Genomic DNA, 7,327 nt, shown 5'->3' with positions numbered 1-7,327 from the left:
TGTGGTGGAGTGGGACATTTCAAGAGCGAGTGCCCAAGTCTCAACAAGACTAACCGTACCACAAAGAACGTTACCTTCAAGGATCCCAAAAAAGAGGGAAACGAGAAGGGATCGGGGCAATAGGCCAATCCCTGATCCAGACTGATGGCCTAGCAATTGGAAATACCGAACCGTCCGACGAGATTTACATTTGTCGAATGAGGTCTTCATCCAATATTAAGGTAAATTTGGATATAAATGGTGTTCCTGTTGCGGCGGTTATTGATACCGCGGCTCAGGTAACTATAATATCCGACAAGTTGTATGAAAGTCTCAATCCCAAACCAGCAGTATTAAAAAGGGTTGTGCTTCATGCAGCTGGTAGAGACCTCAAGATGAATGGTTGTAAAGTTGGGCCGGTAAGTATTTCAATTGGGTCACAGATTTTCACAGATAATGAAGTATACGTAGCACCAGTAGATGACAACATGCTGCTAGGTTTAGACTTCCTACAAGAACACCAGGCTATTATCAACATGAGCGAAGGTAAGCTAGACATTGGTCACGAGCGTATAACAATGAATTCTTGTTCCTCAGATGACTGCAATGTAGCACAAGTTGCAAAAGTTATGCTTAACAAAAATACAGTTATACCACCATGTGCTGCAGTGCGGTTATCTTGTGGTCTAAGTAGGTCATTGGCTGATTACGTTGTTGAACCAATTGAGTCTGATACCTTCATTACACCCAGAACCCTACACTTGAAGGAGAAAACACCTGTAGTCTGCCTTGTTAATTTGTCAGACAAATATGTTAAATTGAAACAAGGTCAAGTTGTAGGAATAGCCACTGAAATACAGGAAGTCCTTGAAGAACAACAACCTGCAGGTATAAGTATACAGAAGGTTACTTCAAGTGACAACCAAGAAGTACCCGAGCACCTGGTAGATTTACTAGCCAAATCAGGTGAGCATTTGTCATCACATGAAAAATCACTCTTGAAGGATGCTTTACTCTCTTATAGTGATGTTTTCGCTAAAAATGAGTTCGATCTAGGAAACTTCACCGCCATTGAGCATAGTATAGATACCGGAGACGCCGCCCCAATTAAACAGAGACTGCGGCGAACTCCTGCATGCTATGCTGATGAAGAAGAAAAGCATCTTAGTAAATTACTGAGCGCTGGTGTCATCGAACCCTCTATTTCTGAGTGGGCCTCAGCACCTGTATTAGTCCGGAAAAAAGATGGTACTCTCCGTTGGTGTGTGGACTACCGAGCACTGAATAAAGTCACAAAGAAGGACGTATTCCCATTGCCCTTAGTGGATGAGTGCTTAGACACACTAACAGGTAACATCTGGTTTTCCAAATTAGATGCCAATTGGGCTTATTTACAGGTGAAGGTGAAGGATTCAGACAAAGAAAAAACAGCATTTATCACCAAATATGGATCCTTCCAGTTCAACAGAATGGGGTTCGGACTTTGTAATGCACCAAGTACCTACTCAAGAGTGATGAATCTGGTGTTACGTGGACTGCATTGGAAAAGCGTTTTAGCATTCCTTGATGACATTCTTGTCTTGGGTAAGAGTTTCCAGGAGCATCTTAATAACATCACAGAAGTTCTTGGAAGATTTAGATCTTATGGTCTAAAACTTAAACCTAAGAAATGTGTCTTATTCAAGAAAGAGGTGGAGTTCCTGGGCCGTACAGTCAACAAGAGTGGTCTGGGGATAGGATCTAGCTACGTCGAAACCATTGAGAAGTGGCCAGTACCTACATGTACAAAAGACGTAGAGAGATTTTGCGGTTTTGCTAACTACCACCGGAATTTTATCAAGGATTTTGCTGAAATGACTGTTCCCCTTTATGCAGTAACAGGTAAGAATAGGTTTCACTGGGGTGATGAGCAACAGTCGGCTTTTGAAAAAGTAAAACTGGCTCTCACAAGTGCTCCTGTTCTTACTTTACCAACTAAGGATGGATATTTCATCTTGGATACAGATGCATCTGAGAATGCCATCGGAGCAGAGCTGTCTCAAATCCAAGATGGTGAAGAGAGAACTATCGCCTATGCTAGTTTAGCCCTGTCATCTGAACAACGACGCTACTGTACAACGCGTAAGGAACTTCTTGCAGTAATAGTCTTTTCGCGCTACTTTCGATACTACTTACTGGGAAGATGCTTTACCATACGTACAGATCACAGCAGCCTTCAGTGGTTACTCAACTTTCGCTACCCAGAAGGCCAGCTCCCTCGTTGGATGGAAGAATTAAGTCAATACAACATGACTATTCAACACAGGGAAGGCAAGAAGCATACCAATGCGGACGCATTATCTAGGATAGTTATAGACGTAGCTTGTCCCTTTTACAGGTCGGACTTCAAAATTGAAGACTTGGCCTGCGGTGGATGTCACTACTGTCGCCGTGCCCATGAGAAATGGGGAGACTTCCTAGATGATGTCGACGATGTAGTTCCTCTCACAGTTCCACGGAGACCTACGGAACATAAAAGTACCCAGTGTGAAGAAGATATTCAGGTGAGACTTGTTAATCAACCCACCTGGCTGCAGAGTCATTCCTGGGATGAAATCAAAGAGGCTCAGCATGAGGATGAAGACCTAAATCCCATTATTAATTGGCTAGAGTCCGGCGAAGAACCAGGAAATGAGTTATTTGCACTGTCCAGAGCAGCCAAGTTTTACTGGATTAACAAGGAGCTCTTCACACTAGATGATCATAAGGTACTTTGGAAGGTTGTAGGCGATTCCAAACTCCTAGTACTCCCTAGGGACATGCGAGTGGAGGTTATGAACCTGTGTCATGACATTCCTGCTGCAGGTCACCAGGGAGTGGCTAGGACTTTCGGACGACTTAGGGAGAAATTCTATTGGTACTCCATGTCATCTGATGTACAGTATCATGTTGCATCATGTGCCACATGCAACAGAAATAAAAAACCATCAAGACACGCCAGATGCAGCATGACCAAATTTCATGCAGGAGAACCAATGGAACGAGTACACCTAGATTTCCTGGGGCCGTTGCCTGTTACACCAAGGAATAATTCGTATATCCTTATGATGGTAGACCAGTTTACAAAATGGGTCGAATGTATTCCCCTGCCATCACAGACAACAGAGGTAACAGCACGAGCTGCAGTGAATGAGTTCTTCACAAGATTTGGTTACCCTATACAAATATTTACAGACCAGGGAACCAATTTCAACAACAAACTGTTTTCGGATCTTTGTGAAGTACTCAACATCAATAAAACTAGGACAACTCCCTATCGAGCATCTGCAAACGGGCAAGTAAAGCGCTTCAACAGAACGTTAATGGATGCTGTAAGATGCTTCGTATCCAAAACGCCAGTGGACTGGGATGAAAGCATACCCCAAATTGCCGGTGCACTGAGATCCTGTGTGAACCGTAGTACTGGGTTTACGCCTAACATGCTGATGCTTGGTCGTGAAATCGCACAACCTTTTGACTTACTCTACCCATTACCAGGAGGGCCGCAATATCAGGATATGGACCAATACCTAGCTAATCTGGTCAGGACTATCACACTTGCTCATGAGACAGCTAGGAATACCCTGAAAACTACGCAAAGTATCTTGAAACGTGACTATGATCTAAAAGTATTAGAAAGATCGTATAAAGTTGGAGATGTAGTCTATGTTCTTGATACGGCGACAGTGAAGGGTAAGTGTCGAAAATTAACCCCTCCTTGGAAAGGGCCTGGAGTAGTAGTAAGAAAATTATCTGCGTATTTGTATGAAATCAAGCTTCGCGGGAAAACTTTAATCATGAATCATGATCGAATTAAACTTTGTAAAGATCGCAAAGTTCCAGATTGGATCCGTAAAATCCTTGACAAAACACCGTCAAATACTAGGGCTGAAACGAATCAGTTTTGTATTTGCCGCGGTCCTGATACGGGTTCATTTATGATTCAATGTGATGAGTGTCGTGAATGGTACCACGGTTCCTGCGTAAGCCTCACGAAAGAAGCAGCAGATAAATTAGCTTACTACCTTTGTCCGAAATGTGACTAAGTAGTTAACAAACCAGTGAGTCAATAATATAAATGTATAATTGTATATATGTTTATTAAATAACATATGGTTCTGATCAAATCAGTATAATGTTATATGCTTGGCATTTGCAACGCTGATAGAACAGTATACTTACGTTATTTAATTTTATTACATTTGATGAAGAAGGGGACCATCTTATAAGACCAGGGTCATGTCACTTTAAAATATTATATATATAAAAGTCCTTCTGGATCACCCTGTCTGTCTGTCTTTTTGTATGTTATACCCCCTTATATTATTGTATTTATATTATTGAGTATATTTGTGGATGTCATCTAACAAAAGATCCTGGAAATCGGAAAAGTCCACCATTCGTCAAAACAGAGGAGAACATTACGTCGACTTTGTGAGGAGGAAAACCGCCAACAGAAGTCTTGGAAGAAGTTGATTTACGACCTAGCCCTGTTGAGTGATGGAACTTCTCACCAGACCATTTGCGACGTAATTGTACCAGTAGATTGGCCAGGATATAGGAGAAATAGAGGGATTGAGGCGACAAGGCATGAAGCTGTTACCATTCTATGCTCAGGGAGGTGGGTTGAAGACAACCTTCCATCACTATCACGTAGATCCAAGCCACTGAGGAAAAGGAGGCTTACATCAGCAACTGTTTCGTCAGCCAACTCATCGTCCATGTGCGTTAACATAAGATTAATGTCCAACCCGGATCTTGGAGTTGTGCGAGAGAATGCTATGGAACCTTCTGAACCTTCTACCGTGGAGAAGCCTATGGTGATGGGGGAGGAGTGTGTAGGGAACGATTCCGAAGTGCATGAAGCGGCGGAATTATCCGTAGCACGTGACACAGCGGATCAGGAGTGCTCCGAAGTGCATGAAGCGGCGGAGTTATCCGAAGCACATGACACGGCGGATTGCGACCGTCATGAGCCAGTCGTCGAGTGTACTCAGCGTCCAAAGACTATTCCTGTTAGATTATCTGGAAGGAATTCTGCACGCAGAGTCCAGGAAACAGAACAGTCTGCTAAACGACCGAGACTTGACCCTAATCTTCGAGTGACGGTAGCTCTACAAAATGACAACCCATCTTTTCAGAAATGCCCATTTCCAGACTGTGGACAGAGGGATAAGAAGATCAAGCGTCATGTTCAGCGTAGTCACCTTCCTAAGATTTTCAGCGACATAAGACCACTGCGTTCCTTGGACCAATCCTCTTTGGCCCAGCTGCAGTACTCAGCGTTGGAATCTTTGGTAAAAAGCGTTCTAGGACATGATGCTGATTTACTCTCTGCCATGGATTATGTGAACCGCTCAGGAGTTCTTACCCGGGGTACCACTCTTCATCCTGACACCGTCATCTATATGCAGAGATTGTGTAGATATCAAGGATGGTTAGAGCCACCTGAGGGTTTCACATTAGCGCCACTTAACTCACCAGCAACCCTTTTTCACTGGAGGTGTTTGGTAGTACTTCTGTCACCTTTGCATCCCATGCAGCGCGAAGAATTTCGTACATATGGACGTGTTACAGGGGGCATTACTGGTACTCCAGATACCGAGGAGACTCAAGTTCCGGTTGTTGACTCGTCAACGGAAGATGAACTTACGTGTATTGATGTCTGTTATGGGTCTGATGTGGACAACCTCTACCAGTATCTCAGAGTGACCCATGTATTGTTCATGAGATTTGCAGTTCTCAGTCATCTTCCCTGTTAGAAGCATTCGACAGTCATTTTCATCTTGACCGGACTTGTTCCCGCATATGGAAAGTTTCTTCAGGGAAAACTGTGGAGGATTTACTATCTTACTCCTATTCCAGCGCTCTGCGTCCTAACCTCGACGTAACAGTTTTAGGAGGAGTAGCTGTCTATAGTGAGCCATCAACACACCCCAAACTTGCGGATATGCATGGTCCTTGGAGGATAGCTCTAGGAGTTCATCCCAAGCATGTTGATGAGTTGACACCAAATAGATTCCTCCATATGAAGAAGTTGTTGGACAATCCATATGTGGTGGCATTAGGTGAGATCAGACTTGACAGAACTGTCCCTGTGAAGCTGTGGAGACATCAAGATGAAGTTTTCCGCCAAGTGCTCAAGTTGACCCGTAAGGATAAAGTCCTTGTCCTTCACTTGCGTGGAATAGCTGCAGACAGGATTGGGATGGATGTACACGCACGCTGCATCCAACTACTTAGGAAATCGTGTGATCCAGACCAACCTATACATCTTCACTGTTTCACTGGTGACCCTGAATTAGTCAAGGAATGGATGGATAACTATTCTAACGTCTATTTTGGATTCACAGGTGCTGTGACGAACTTTAGTGCTGATCAAGTTGCCGGTTTGCAGTCCGTCCCAATGAGCCGCTTGCTTGTGGAAACAGATTCCCCATACATGAAACCAGGAGGAGGAACTGTAAACACCCCCGCGTTCATTGGAGACGTTGCCGCCGATGTTGCATCAAAACTACAAGTTAACGTGCAGTACCTACTGAAGGAAACTGTTAAGAATAGCCGTCGTCTCTATAATTGTTAGATGATATATATAGAGGACTATTCCTGCAGAATTACAGGTCTGGATTATCTTCCGACTAAGTTCATGTGGAATGTCATATATTATGTTATTTGCTGCAAAATTATAGGTCTGGATTGTTTTCCGATCAAATTACTGCAGAATAGTGTATTTATTGTTATTATCTATAAATATGTTAATAGTGTAATTAACGTATTTTATGTATATGTATTTATAACGAAAACCTGTTAAATAAAACGGGGAGGAATGTAGTGAAATTGCTATGTTTACATTCTCCCTAATGTTATGACCTCTGACCCTGGTCTATCCATATACGGGGTATGTCACGTGATACCCCGTATTACCAATACTGAAGCTTCAGTCCTGGTCCTGATTCCTAAGTGTGAACACTATTCCTTACCTGATACCTTGATACCCGTTTGTTTACCATTGATGTTACCTGGACTCACCCCCTTTACTATTACCATTTACCTTGTTTGATGTTGCTTGCTGTCGCCTGATTAAGGTAAGGCGCCAGCCTCATTTATATTTATGAGTTTATTGTCTTAACCAGCTCGGTTCCACGACAAAACTCTGAACTTCAATACTTATGTCTATGTCATTCAGGTATGTTACTGTCCAAGTTAGTAAACTAGTAATTGCTCTTTCACTTCGGATTCTCTCAAATTTCTTTCAATAAATTTACCCCAAAATTTAAAATTTGAATTTAAAGTATAAACAAAAATTAATTGATACTTCTTTTGTTTAAGG

The sequence above is a fragment of the Saccostrea cucullata genome, unplaced genomic scaffold (genome assembly GCF_032062105.1).
Source record: "Saccostrea cucullata isolate Sc308-1 unplaced genomic scaffold, CSIRO_AGI_Scuc_v1 ctg9637, whole genome shotgun sequence".
In the NCBI taxonomy this organism is placed as follows: domain Eukaryota; kingdom Metazoa; phylum Mollusca; class Bivalvia; order Ostreida; family Ostreidae; genus Saccostrea; species Saccostrea cuccullata.
The sequence above is the reverse complement of the archived record's forward strand: the minus strand, read 5'-3'. Positions refer to the sequence as shown.